Raw genomic sequence first — 15,295 nt, forward strand, 5'->3', positions numbered from 1 at the left:
ATATATATATATATATATATATATATATATATATATATATATATATAAAATATTGGTGTCATGAGCAATCTTGCTGAGGCTGCACTCAAGCTGTCACCAGTGTCATTGATGAAGATGTTGAAGAGCACCCAAGACAGACCCCCTGGGGACACCACTCATCACTAGCCTCAACCTGGACATAGAGCCATTCACCGCAACCCTCTGTTTCTGGCTTTCTAGCCCATTCCTTATCCCCTGAGTAGTCCAACCCTCAAATCTGTATCTTTCCAATTTAGAGATAAGAATGTACTGGGGGACTGTGTCAAAGGCCTTGCACAATTCCAGGTAGGTGACATCATCACCTTCCCTTTGTCCACTTATGTCGTACTCTATCAAAGAAGGCCACCAGACTGGTCATGAATAACCTTCCTCTGGTAAAGCCTTGCTGGCTGTCTCAGAATCACCTGCTTATCCCTTCATGTGCCTTAACATGTTGTCTTGTCGGATCTGTTCCATGATATTCCCAGACATAAAGATGAAGCTCACTGGCCTGTAGTTCCTCAGCTTGAACCTTCCTCCCTTTCTTGTAAATGGGAGTGACATTTCCTTTTTTCCAATCCCTGGTGGCTTTTCCTGACGGCCATGACTTTTCAAATATGTGAAGACAGAAGAAAAAAACTAATTTAGTACTTCAGTTTTCTCCATATCTGTCATAGTCAGGGTGTGAGTCTTCCATGTCACCCTTATTTGAGCAAAGAAAATCAGGGTTTGTTCAGGTTCTTTCATTTTCCTTTCTTTTTTTGGTGTGGGTGTGAGCGCAGCTGGTGGCACTGAATGCATGCACTGCTAAGGCCTCTCTGTCTGAATGGACAAAAAGAGACATTGAGGTGTGAGTCTCATCTCAGATTTGCAGGGCTTCCTTGCCTGCTGCAATAAAGATGTGGTTCAATGGGGCTTGGAAATAGCACAGATCGTAAGTCCAGTTTAGCACATGGGACTGTCTTGCCATTCAAAACCAATCACAAAACAAGACCGCATCATGTCCCTAAAGTCTTGTGGAGGATCAACCAGATCTCCTGTGTTTTTGTTTACTAAGCTCAGTCAAGTGATATAAAAACCTGAGATTTTTTTTCCTGCCAGTGTGGATTCTGATGATTAAATAACTTCGTTGTAGGGGATTAATTTTCATTGACAGATAATAATTAATATGACATAATATGCTTATCAATCTTAAGGAAGTACTTGGTAGTATTTACAGCTACTTTACCAGCAGAAATCTGCGTAATTCCCCTGGACGTGGGCTCTGTCACTCAGTATCATCTCCACCTTTTGTCCTCTCCTGGTAATCCAATCTCTTTTTTCGTATTGCAGTGAGAGACCAAAGTGCTTTGTTGTTATCTGTTCTTAAAGCTGCTTATTGGTTATTATTATTTTGCTCATCAAAACATTGCCTAGGCATGAAAGCAGGGGCCTTGGTCTAGAAGACAAAGGTGTGTATATATGTGTAATTTTTACAAAGCAAGTATTCTTTCAGCCCATTATGTGGGTCATGTGGTGGGTTTCCTCTCCCTATGAAACTTCCCATGGAGATGAAACGCTTGCTTTTACTGTGAGGGAGCCTGGGGACAGTGAGTCAGCCTGGCTCCTTATTAGCTTGTTCAAGGATCTGTGCTTCCCAGGTCCCATTTACCTCCTGAAAAACCACAGCAGTGGCTGATGTGAAGTTTAATGGAGCAGCCAAGAAGTAGTTGTTTTAAGTGCAAACTACTGGACTTTGTATGGGACTAAGTGGCTGAATTGTTTGGCTACTGTGATGAAGATGGCAAATTCAAACATTAGCGGTTGGATGTACTTAGGACAAAAAGTACTTCAGTGGAACATGGAATGTATCCCTTCTTCTGGCCTTTTGGTAAACTCAACCAACTTGAAAAATTCCCTTTTTTAAAAAAAAAAAAAAAAAAAAAAAAAAAAGGCAAGGCAGTTCATACAGTCTAGTGTTCTGGAATAGTTACTTAAACCCAACACCTTATGACTCAGGACTGAATTCAATCTCCAAATGTAATGCAAGAACTCTTTATAAAACACTTTATTTCTGCCTAAGATTCTTCCAGCGGGAATGTTTTAAAATACTACCAGTGTTACGTTTATTCTCTACTTCTGATTTGTCCTGAGTCTGTATTAGCTGAACAGCCACAGTGCTGATGGACTCAATTCATGCACACACACGAAGCCAATACCTTGGAGTGCAAGCTTTCATTCTGCTTTTTAGTGTGTGTCTGAGATAGGAACAGGAGAAATAGTGTCTTATTTCTTCTTTATTGTTTTCACTTGCTTAGTCTTCAGGTCCATCAGTGACCAGAGTGGGGAGTCTGACACCAAATTCCTTCATTTCACTTGTGTGAAACCCTGCACACAAATGGGAGATGTTTTCCTTCCATGATAATGGTGCAAATGTTTCTCTGCCTTTGTAGCTTCATCTCTTAGCTGCTCCTTGGTAGATGGATGCTGCGCATAAGCGTGACAAGAGTGGGGGGATAGGAGTATGTTTGATTTTTATAGAGAAGGCACTGAGGTCCTGTAGGCACAGGCTTGTTTCGTAAGAAACAGTCCAGAAAATCAACTTGCAGGTGTCCAAATGCTTCTCTGGCCTCTCTCTGTCACAGAAGGGATGTAGGTTCACCTTTTTCTGTCCCTGCATCTCCCTGTCACTGGAGGTGCAGTCTAGGGTTACAGCTGCAGTGGGCCTGCTCCCTACTTCTGGAGCATTGGTGCTCTTGCTTTGTCAGTCTGAATGCTGAGGATATGCTTCACTATAAACAAAACCTGGTTTGGGGCAAGTTATATTATTATGTGTATTAGTCTATAGGGCTGGGTGACGTTCATCCCAGCGTTCTGAAGGGATTGGCTGATGTGGTTGTCAAACTGCTCTCCACCATTTTTTTTTTTTTTTTTTTTTTTTTTTTTTTTCAAAGTCATGGCTGTTAGGTGAAGTCCTTGGTGACTGGGAAAAGGGAAACATCACTTTGATTTTTAAGAAAGGGACAAAGAAGGACCTGGGAAACCACAGGCTAGTGAGCCTCACCCCAGTGCCCACACTCCTATCTTTAAACTGGGGCTATTTGGTGGGTGAGGAAGTGGTTGGAAGGTCACAACCAGAGAGTTGTGGTCATCAGTCTTATGTCCAGGCAGAGGCCAGTGTGAGTGATGTCCTCCAGAGGACCATCTTGGAACGGGTGCTTTTCAACATCTTTATCATTGACATAGGCAGTGGGATCAAGTGTGCCCTTGACAAGTTTGCTGATGACAACAAGCTGAGTGGTGCAGTTGGCATGGCAGAAGGAGGGGATGCTAAACAGAGGGACCCTGATTAACTTAAAATGTGGGCCCACGTGAACCTAATGAGTCTCAACAAAGCATAGTGCAAGGTTTTGCTTGGGTTGGGGTAATCCCAAGAAGAAAGCATTGAGAGCATTCCTGTAGGGAAGGGCTTAGGGGTAACTGGTAGATGAAAAACTTAACGTGAGCCAGCAGTGTGTTCTTGCAGTCTAGAAGGCCAGCGGTATCCTGGGCTGCATCGAAAGTGGTGGGGGGAGGGAGGGGATTGTCCCTCTCTGCTCTTGAGGTTCCATCTGGATCCAGGTCTGGAGTCCCCAACACAGGAACGAGGTCAAAATGTTGGAGAGGGTCCAGAGGAGCGCTGTGAAGAAGATCAGAGGGCTGGAGTACCTCTCATATGAAGACAGGCTGAGGGAGCTGGACTTGTTCAGTCTGGAGAAGAGAAGGCTCTGAGCAGACCTCATTGCAGGAGGGAGACTGGCATTTTGCACAGTCTGATAGGACAAGGGGAGGAGAATGGCTCTAAACTAAAATGGGGGATTTTGGTTAGATATTAGGAGGAAAATTATTCATCCAGAGGATGGTGAAGCACTGACAGTGCTGCCCATAGAAGCTGTGGTGCCCCATCCCTGGAGGCATTCCAGGCCAGTTTGGATGGGACCGTGGGCAGCCTGAGCTGGTGGGGGGGCAGCCCTACCCATGGCTGGGGATTGGGAATGGGTGGGCTATAGGGTTTCTTCCAATCCAAACCGTTCTGTAATTTCATGATTCTATACCAGTAGAAATGTTTTCCATTGGTATGTGTGACTAAGCTGGGAGAATTGTACCAGAAGCTATGACAGCTAAAGTTCTTAATTTTTTCATTATCTTTATTTTTAAACTTAGTAGGTCCTGTAACATGCTCCCAGCGGGGCAGTGCTGTGCAGAGCTGGTGCAGTACAGGCTGAATGCTGGCCATGGCAGCCAGTGGTGCTGCAGGGATCATGCTGGAGAGCTGTGAATGGATTGGGTCAGAGTGTCAGTCTGACTTGAGGCCAAGATGAGAGTGGGAGTTGTGGGCTGGGGCCATAGAGCGTGATACAACCGTACCAGCAGGGGCTTGCATGAGGCTTTGCCTTGAAAACATTTATGCTGTAGCAGACATATGAGGTACTGCGTGGATGCTTTCCAAAGCGTGGGATAGGAAGACGTGGAGAGGCTATATCATCATTTTCCTGACTGTTGCAGGTGCAAAGAATTTGGTAACAATATTTACTCTGGAGCCAAATTGCTCTCAGACTCCCTCCTATGTTTATTCAGTTGAAGAGAATTACCCAGCATTTCTGCTTCTCAACAATCGCAGGGTAAGAATTCCCAGACAGAGTATTTTTCTTTCTTTTATTCCCTTCTGAAACATGTGTCTAGACAAGTGATAGGCAAACCTTAAACTCTTTGGTTGCGTATTTGAAGGGTACCTGACTGTTTCCTCTCTGCATCTATTGTCCTGAGTGTATTCAGCCTGCCTTGATTCCTGGTAATTGGGCTGAGGGCCTCTGGAGAGCAACTTTTCTTGTAAGCTTTTCAACTGCTCCTGGTTTGAAGGAGTTCAGGGATCTCCAACCCACAGGGCTTCTGCACATGCTTTGCTTTTTGGATTTCTGATTCCATCTCAAACCAAGAAGTACAAGGAAGCATCATACTGTTTTATTACTGTTTTATTGTGGTTGTGTTTTTTTTTTTTTTTTTTTTTTTTAATAATTACAATAATAATAACCTAAGAAGACTCATCTCCAAACCTTAACCTTAAATGCTATTTCACGGAATGACAGAATTGTAGGGGTTGGAAGGGACCTCCAGAGATCATTGAGTCCAATCCCCCTGCCAAAGCAGGTTCCCTACAGCAGGTCGCACAGGTAGGCATCCAGGCAGGTCTTGAACATCTCCAGAGAAGGAGACTCCACCAGCTCCCTGGGCAGCCTGTTCCAGTGCTCTGTCACCTCACTGTAAAGAAGTTCCTTCGCACATTTGTGCAGAACTTCCTATGCTGCAGTTTCCAGCCGTTTCCCCTTGTCCTGTCTCCACACACTGCACAAAAGAGTCCGGCCTCGCCATTCTGCCCCCCACACCTCAGATATTTATAGACCTGGATCAGGTCCCCTCTCAGTCTTCTTTTCTCAAGGCTGAACAGACCCAGCTCACTCAGCCTTTCCTCATAGGAGAGATGCTCCAGGCCCTTCACCATCTTTGTGGCCCTCCGCTGGACTCTTTCCAAGAGATCCCTGTCTTTTTTGTACTGGGGAGCCCAGAACTGGACGCAGTACTCCAAATGAGGCCTCACCAGGGCAGAGTAGAGGGGGAGGATCACCTCCTTTGACCTGCTGGCCACGCTCTTTTTAATGCATCCCAGGATGCCATTGGCCCTCTTGGCCACCAGCTGCCAAGTTTGTTTATTTATTTATTCAAGTTGAAAATGTGAAGAAGTGACTTGATTTGAAAACAGTTCAAGGAAAGGAAAATTGTTTGAATCAGTCTCTTAAGCTCTTAAAGAACAGGAATTTAATGGCAGTAGCACACTGCCTGTGGTGTGTAGCACTGCTGATACAGTCCTGGGAAGGAGTCTCAAAGGATATTGTGCCATTATGGACTGTGGTCCTGGCTTATTGGGCTGTTTGCTGATCTGAAGGAATGCAGTTAGTCTAATCCATTTGATTTCAGGAGCATTTCATGTGGATGCAGAAGTCTATTACAGTGTTAATGGCAGCCCTTTCAGTACCCGGATCACTAAATATTTTCCTGTTCTAAAATAATGACAGATGTGGAGCTGTTTACCGGAAACAATGAAGGCAATGAAGAGCCTCTTGAATTATTTGTTAATCCATTTTATTATCTATTTGACCAAGCAGAAATGTTCTACTCTTGAGGCAGTGAAATATCCAGAGTTAATGACAGTCTGTTCCATGCGTACTACACCCTCACTTTTAAAGCAGTTTTTGGGTTTGGCTGGGATGTTCTGTACGTCACTGCAAGAAAGTGCTCCACCTCACTGGGCCTTTTCTAGCAAGGTTTAGGCAGCCTCTAGTGCTCTTCTTCTGAGATAAGAGGGTGGTAGCAGCAATCTGGTTCAAAATCCCCGGCTTTGGTGTTGCTCCAGCCTCCCAGTCATCCCACTGGCTTGCAGCTGGCACGCAGGAAAGTCTTAAGTTGGACGCTGCGGCTCCTCTCTATTTGAAAGTGGAGGTTCACTGCTTTAAATTAGGGAAGAATAGTGAAGAACAGTGGTTCCTGCTATCCAGAAGTTCATTTTGTTCTCTTTTTTCAGTTAACACTCTATTAAAAAAAATCACTGCAAAACTTGACTCTTCTTTCTGGAGTCAGTAACCAGGCAGTGTAATTCAAAGAAGAGAGCTGGGTTGGGTGAGGAAGAAAACTGCAAACTTCCAGCCCTGCTGCAACCAATTCCTTACTGCTAAAAGCCGAGTGAGGGGAAGGACAATTATTCAGCTCCATGGTAACAGTGGAAGATTATAATTTCCATTCCATTCAAATTTTAAAATGAAAAATATTTATTTGGTTTGATAAATTCCTCAAGTCCTCTCCATCTCTGTTTCTATTTTAATGCAAAAATAGAAACACTCTAGTTCCTATCTTGTTTCTATGTTGGCAGGAGCAGCTGTCTTGGTTGGTAGTGTTATAATACAGTTGACTGTGGTGTAGCTCTGTTTGTCTTTAGTTTACTACTTGTTTCTTTCTCCCTAAGTGCACTGAATACTGAGAACTGGTTCTGCAGCTGGTGTCAGCTGGCAAAGTCTGGCTCTTCTGGAGAAGGGGGCCCAGACCCATAGCTCATGCAGATCACCGCAGAGCTGGGTATTGTTACTAAGAAAACATTTGGTAATGAGCTATGCACTTAAAGCAGCTTGGGGAGGAAGAAGACTTGGATGTACTCTAATCACAGGGTGACTCTGAGCCACAGCTATGCTATAGCCATGAAAAGGGAAATGCAGTCAGGGGACAAATCGGACAGGGACAGTGCACCAGGCATAGATGAGAGTTCAGCTTCAATGTTGTGCACTTTTTTGCTCACTAAGAAACAAAATAAATGAGCTGATGTAGGAGCAATAGCAGAAACAGGTGGACAAGGACAGCAGGGCTTGCCAACAGAGGGGACATTGGGAGGGGTTAGCTGAGTAAGGCAGTGACCAGAATTTCTGCCTATGAATATGTCATAGCTGAAAATTAAGGAAGAAGAGTTGAGAAGAGCTCTCTAGGCAAAGGGATGCGCTGGTACAAAAATGGTAATACAAACTGCTGTGGATGGACATATTCTGGAATAAGAAAAAGATTTGCTAAGTATTGGTGATTATAAGCACAGTCAATTTCCTTACTTAAGGTGGAGCTTGCTAGAGGAGCTCATAGGGCAGTGTGAGGGAAATAGGTCAGAAGATGTAGCAGTGTTTGGTGCTGAAACCTGTGACTTGTGCCAAGAAGCTGCAATGTTGTATTGTGACTCTTCAGAGTAATATGCCAAATTCTCATTATCTCTTTCATTTGAAGCCTCTGTTTGGGCCATCAGAGAAGCAGTGTTGCCATCAGCAAGCCAGCTAGGCTGACAGGTGAGTAGGTCTGATCATCAAGCAAAACTAATGATTGGTCATGTCTGCAGCAGTTTTGTGTGGTCTTCATAGAATGACAGCTGTGTTTTAATGTAGGGAGAAAGTAAACTAATAGTGGTGGTGTTGTTTTAGAAGAATAAGACCATACGAAACTTCTAGGTGTTTACGAAACCTGAGGATGCCTTACTGCTATGAATCTTTACTCACACAAGCAGCAATGGTCGAAGAGGAATCATACCCATGGAGTCTCAGCAGACAGCCATAGGTTGGGAGAAGGATGTTGGAAATTTTTTTTGTCAGGGAAAAAAGAAATCAGAGATTGTATATATTAAAAAAAAAAAAAAAAAAAAAAAAGTTTGTTTCTGCCTAAGAAATGAATGCTTGGATCACAGTAATCAAGGTAAACACAAAGAAATAGAATTATTTTGAATAAATCAGAGGGGATAAGTTGCTATGTATGTTTGTGTACATTCTATTCTAATGTCCAGGTTAGTACAGGATGGCTCAGAAAGGGTATTCCTTAGAGAGGTGAAGGCTTGAAGGACATCTAAGTGCCTGGTGCTGTAAAGTTCTTTCTCATGTGTAAACATGTGCTCCTGCTGGGCCCAATTTCACACTGACTGTGTTTGATGGAACAAGTGAATGGGGACTAACAGTGGACTGAAAGAGGAGGGAGGGAAAGACAGAAATGTGCCCTGTGTAGCTACAGGGAGGTAGCCATGCAACTGCTAGGCCTCAAAGCTGTCCCTCTTGATTAGCAGATGGGTCACCCAGGCACTGCTTTAGCAAGGAGCAGGCAGATGTCCCATGCAAGGATAAGCAGCTGGCTGGCAGCACTGACCCCTGAGTAGCCATCTTTGGAGTATGCTGGTCAGCAGGGAGAAACTGGGTGGTGTCAAGAATGAAGAACTTCAGTCAGTAATCCTTAGCAAGGAGTGAGCATTTAAACAAAAGAGCCATTGTGGAACCTACAGACAAATGCTGGTTGTAAAATGGACAGCACCTTACTCAAGAACGCAATGGCTGCTTCCAGACTTCTGACTTTCCACCAAGTTTTAGAGGCTAAGTGCTAAAGAAGATAAAGAAGGTAGATGTCGATCAGTGGGAGGATTTCATCTGTCCCAGGAGTTTCCATAGGATGTAGTCCTTAGCCCATCTTCAGTACACCATGCTTGGCTTCCTTCCCTTCTCAGATCATTGTCCTGAACTGATAAAGGGAATACATAGCAGCAGATAAAAAATGTACTGGCCTCTCTGAGAGTCCTTTGCACATCCACTACTTCTCATCCCAGTAGCACATATGATCAACCTTTCTGTGCAACTGTACACAAAAATAATGTCTCTCTACACAGCAGTACGTTGGTGTTACACAAAGTGTTCCAGCAGTTTCTACTGCAGTGTAAGAATGCTGCTATAGTTGACAGAAGCCACCTCTTCCCCCCATGCTTTCCCTAAAATTAGTTATGTCTTTGCTTTCTGGCATGACAGCAGTATCAGTGTGCTCCCCCCCCCCACCATGCTTTGCTGTGTTATAGGTAATGGCACTGCTCAGAACGAAACACTGCAGCTGTGAACTTTGCTTCATGTTAAACATGACTCACTTCTGGTTGCTACACAGGAAAACGTTACCTGAGCAATCTGCAATCACATAATCACCATCCATATTATTTGTATGGACATAAAATAGCAGAGCAAAAAAGAAAAACAACCAAGAAATCTGTGGTGTAACTTCAAATGCGTGTATAAGGATTTCCATGCTTTCCACTATTCTGTGTAGGTGTTTCATGATTCCCATTAATTATTTAACCGTATGTTTCTGTCTTTTTTTTTTATTTAAATAAATGTTTCAACAAATTTCTTTGTGGCATGCTAGCTTGGCTAAAATAATGCATGGTGTGATCCTGCTCCCATTTAATTTAATGCCACCATTCCTACTGATTCAGGATTAGGCTTCTGGTAAAGCAGCCCTTGCTACATGCAGAAAGAGCCATCCCTGTAAATACAGTCTATCTAGGCTGTAGACATATTGAACTTAATTATAAAGAAATAATATTTTTCCATGACCTGAATAGATGCAGCTAGGTAAGAAAAACTCTAAAATACAGGAGAGGGAATAAAAAAAAAATAAAAAATTTGCAGTTGCAATGAAGGTCAGTATAGCACAATCATGGAGTTTCAAAATATATTCATGCTACAGTTCTTCTTTGGAAAGTTTTGGACCAAACATGTTGCTCTGAAGGTCACCATCTGCTTGCAGTTGTGTTCTCTGTAAGAAAGTGCCAGACTCCCATAGCTGTGATACAATTATCCAGGACTTCCAGGAGCAAAATAGTGTGCAGAATAGCCCTTGGACGAGTGACAGCCAGCAGCATGGTACCTCCATGTGACAGGTCTGGCTGCACAGCTGCACCAGGGGAGGGCTGTGTCACAGGGCAGATGCACAGCTCACAAGGATGAGGCACAAGTTTGGCCCTTCCTGCTAAGCCACTCACCTGACTGACAGGGGAGTGAGAATGATCCAAGACAACAGAAAAGCAGCAGTATTTTGTGAAACGAGGAAGTGGCTTGCTAACGTTAACTGGTTTCACACTGCTGTGAGAGTTGATTCTCCAGGAGAAATGCATCTATAGTGGGGTTGGGTAAAGAGAAAAATCTGTCTTCATCTGTTCAAGCAGAGCAGGCTGAGTTCAGCTTCTCACAGATACAAACATGCCAGCTATTTTAGGTAAGTATGACCACCTCTGTAAGGAAAAAGGGAAACAAGTTCAGATACAGGAAGGACTTAATTCCCTACATTTCATTTACATTTCAGTAGTAGAAGTCTTTCATTCCTACATCGAAAATCTCCCACTAAGCACTGCATTCAACTTGTACTCAGTTCATACTGAGCAATAGACAACCTGCATTAGCTTCACTTTTGTTTGTAAATTAATTTGTTGGACTAAGTCTATGGTGTTATTTTTTAATCAGTGATACAGAGGGCGTTATTTCTTTGTGGTAAAAAAAAAAAAGAAGTCTTGCCTATGATACATGTGCATGACATGCAGGGATAAATTCTCCAGAATACGGAACTTTGCCCTAAGCTGCTCAGCTCATTGGCTGTATCCAGGGAGAGCCCACTTCAGCCAGTGATGAAAACTATCTGCATCAAGACACCATGATAAGGCATGAGAAAAGAAAGTCCTTGAAAGATGTCCTTTTGGACAGTGGGTATAAAACTATGTTCATTACTGTGGAAAGCTGTTGCTGGGTCCCCCTCAGTGCTTTGCACTAAGACATCAGCCTCATGTCTGTCTCCAAAAGAAGGGTTTTTGTGATTACTTAGAATTGAGATAGTTGAAATACCAATTTGTTAGTGTTCAGACATATCCATAAATAGGCCAGTATGAAGGATGAATAGTGAGATGAGAAATTTTGCAGATGATGCAAATTATTTAGCATTGTAAAACTAAATCTGGCCACAAAGCACTGCTGTAAGAGTTCATGATACAGAGTGACAGGGCAATAAAATGAGTGATGCAGTGCATTGTCAACAAAAGTGGAGCACGTGCAGAAACTCTAACTACACTTCAACATCAATGAGCCCTAAATATTGCATCTAGTAAAGAAATTCTAGAGTCTTCTATGAACACTAGTTAAAGCCCATCAGAAGAGACAACTAAAATGTTAAAAATTACCTGGAAATGCAGCAGGAGCAAAATAAGAATCCACCATGACAGGAATCATTATGAAACTGTGTCATGATAATAGCAAGTTTCTTGGCCTCCAGAAGAGTTGAGCTGAAAAGCACTCAGGATGAGGAGAGGTGGGAAACAGCTTCCATAAATACGAGAAATGAAGGAGATGAGTTTGCAGGGTGGAAAGGGATGATAAAAGCAGGAGATACATTCACCATCTGTTTGATCATGAATGACACATAGGAAAAGACAAACAGAAATTGTTTTCTGTGGCTTCTCCTAAGAACTAGAGGGGACCCAACAAAACATTCACATAAGAAGATTTAAACCAACACAAGGAAGTATTTTTTCCATGCAAAACATAACTAAGTTGTGGAACCCATTGCCACAGGATGTTGCGGAGGCCAGAAGTTATAAATGGCTCGAGAAAAGGATCAAAAAAATTCAAGCAGGATAGATCCATGGGTGGCTATTAAAACACACTGGTCTGGAGGCAGCCTCTGCTTTGGGAAGTCCATAAACCACAGATTGCCTGGAGCAAGAAGGGTACCAGGCAAGGATCATGCCATGCCTCCTCTTTGAATTTCCTCCTTCCACATCTCTTTCTGGCTATGGCAAGGAATAGAGCACTGCTTCACACAATTGTTAGGTGTGACACCAGTCAGGTCCTACCTCCTCTGGTTCTGTTTGGGGCATGGTCTCCACTTACCTCCCCTAGATTTCAAAGGAAAAAAGGGGGAGAAGAAAAAACAAAAAAAAGGGGAAGAAACAACCCCAGCCCTCCACATACTGCTACTAGGCAGTCTGGTAGTTGTTTTATTTTCTTTAGAATGGACCTTGTGTTGCAAGTGGCAGGAAGCCATGAACCACAAAAATAAAATAATTCTAACCCTAGTGCTAAGTAAGGAAAACAAAGATGGCTCAGCAATTAGCAGCATTATATATGTTGGTACTAAGTAACAACAGATGTCAGGACTTGAGCCCTTTTGCATTCCTTGCAATCCTTTGGAAACCAAAGCCTTTTGACATTGCTATACATTATTACAGTTATTTTGGGTCTCAGAGAGCAGCAAAAGCTCTTTGAATGTTGAAATACGTATGTCACTAGGACTGGCTGGGTCTTACCTGTGTCTATCTCACCATCCTGCATACTTCTGCTGACTTAACAGGCTAGTGTGTGCTGTAAAAGCCTGCTCTGTAAAGACATGCGCTGGCCATGAGTCATTAGCAAGCATGCGAAGCTAATTGGCAAAATACTCATAAAAGATTTTGAAGGTGGGTTAATTACAATTCATTACACTGTAAACTGTCCCCAGGCTATTGTTAAAAAATGCAGGAGTTTCAAGGTCCAGTATTTTATGATTCATTTTGCCATGCAGTGAAAAACAGACTCTATATCAAACTACATTCATTATAGTTAAGACCACAAAATCTTTATTGGTTTTCCCAACATTCCCTCCTTGTTATATGAATTCATATGGACTGCACATTTCTAACAATTGGCAAGAAAGCATGAAATAAGATTTATGATATTTTTTTTTAACCTTATACTCAGTGCAGCCTTAAAAACTGCCCATTCCAATTGCTTCACCTCCTCCCACCTTGATTCACTTGGGCTGATAGGATAAGAGCTGGAAAATAAACAGAGGTGAATGAGAACAACTTCCCCACGCTGAAGGTTTGGTTGTGTGATGAACCAGGTTGCTGCGTGTCTGCACAGGAAATTCAGCTCTGCCAGAATACTGATAACAAAATCGTAATAAATAAGAATCACCCCTTGTAGCACTGTAAGTAACAGTTTCAAATTCAGTTGACACATTTATACCAGATACTTCTATAACCAGATGGATATAGAAGGATGAGACGGCTTTCATAGCTGAGCACAGAACATACCAGAGACCTGGGTTTCATTCTTGCCTCTGCTTAGACAAAACTTGCTGGCTTGTCTATCAGCTACATGAACCATACAACCCCAAGTGCTTTGCAGGATGAGGACCTTGGTACACTTAAAACCAAGTTCTCAAGCTTATAACAGAACTAACTGTGCCTTTGACTGTCTTCGCTTATGCCTGCGATGTCAGATACTGATATTTTTCTCATGAAAGGTCTGTGAGAAGGAGGCATTGCTATTGAGTAGCTTGGCATAATTCTCAATAATGTTGTGTAGAGGAAAAGTTAACAGAGACTCAGCTGCAACCTTTGAGGGAGCCAAGCCAAGTGCTGTGCATCAGTGCCACCTTTGTACCCTTCTCCATGGGTGCTCCTTAGCTCCTGGTGCTGGCTGGCACTTGGGCTCTTCTTTCAGCATTAAATGGTGCCATTCAGCTGGACTTTGCATTACCCCAATATGCTGAGCTAGATTCAGTTTTGCACAGACACCACACTTTCTCCTGTGTTGGCCCTGCCTGCATCTGACTGCAGTGTGTCTTATTCAGTGCATTCTCTTTGTGATGCTGTAAAGCTATAATGTGAAGGAAAATACAGCAATAACAGCAAAGTGGCACAATCTTAGGCTGAAGCCAATAAGAGTAAGCCCAAAAGCAGCAGCCACAGACACAGAAACAAAGGAAGAAAAACTGCTTACCTTTGAAGGACATCCAGTAGGCAGGGATCTCCAGCAAGACCCCCATACCCTCCACTGCCAACCCTTAAATGAGGTCTGGGAAGGGGTGGATCCAGCTCCACTCCTTCCAGGCACTCAGGAACATTGCATGCACCTGAGCTCCTCTGGATTGGCCCTGCCTTCCTACCAGGTGCTCAATCATTGGTTCAGACCATGAGTTAACATTTTCCCTGCACTCCACTGCTTCATGGTGTGAAGTGATGATTGAGCAGATTGAAGGTAAGGAATGCTTTGTACAATTTGCCCATCACAATGTAGATGGACAAGATATAAGACAATTAATGACTGGTTCTTGGTTGAGATTCACGTTCCTTTGTGGGGCAGTTCTTGATGGTTCTCCTGGGGGCACATAGTTGCTTGGACCAGGGAAGGTTCAGCTTGCATTCCATCAGTGTCATATAGTCCACAAGGTGTCATGCTGATCTTACAGTGACACTGGAGCATCTTGATATCATGTTTCCCCTTGTGGTGGTCCTGCGGACTCAAAAAGACTCAGAGGGAGTAGCATAGATGTTTTAGAGATACCAGAAAGGGTAGGTCAGCCCTTCACAACAAGATATAGGCTATGTTCTTATCCTAGGTCAACACTCTGGTTTGCACTGGGGTATATCCAACCACCTATATCACACTCTTTGGCCCAACATCTGAAGCTGCATAACTATATCAGGTATCAACGGGGAGGGGGAGCCAGATTTGCCATAGGGACTCAATTAAGGTTCCCTTCACAATGAAAAGGAGAGTGTTGACTACAGTATCTGCAGGCCATGTACTGAAGAGACTACCAAACTGCCAGCTTCCAGTGATCTCCCCCAAGGTACAGGTAGGCCAAATCATTTTTGTACTACTTGCACCTTCAAAGGTGCACCCTATTTTACAGGAACCAGGTTCTAGATTTTCAGGGTCAGGGAGCAGAAGGTTATTTTCACTGCAATTTGGGGTCTTACCTGATTATCAGTGCCCAAAATACGAATAAGAGCCATATTGCCTGTAGCATCTTCAGGGCACTAGGTCTGCCATCCCTAGGCCTTTCATTCAGGTCCCCTAAGTACAGCAGTAATAGCAAAGTAGCACTATCCTAGGCTGCAGCA

At 43.3% G+C, this 15,295-nt stretch overlaps 1 long non-coding RNA gene across 1 annotated transcript; it reads right to left on the reverse strand.

The window, feature by feature from the left end:
* Positions 1-6,157: 6,157 nt before the first annotated feature.
* Positions 6,158-14,187, reverse strand: LOC122163344. The gene is made up of 2 exons (XR_006169887.1): positions 11,585-14,187; positions 6,158-10,648 (listed from the first exon to the last, which is right to left on the reverse strand). It is a non-coding gene; the product is annotated as an uncharacterized LOC122163344 (long non-coding RNA).
* Positions 14,188-15,295: the final 1,108 nt, after the last annotated feature.

Source organism: Centrocercus urophasianus, unplaced genomic scaffold (assembly GCF_019232065.1).
Source record: "Centrocercus urophasianus isolate 14NV4802_14NV808 unplaced genomic scaffold, USGS_Curo_1.0 seq_10, whole genome shotgun sequence".
NCBI lineage: Eukaryota > Metazoa > Chordata > Aves > Galliformes > Phasianidae > Centrocercus > Centrocercus urophasianus.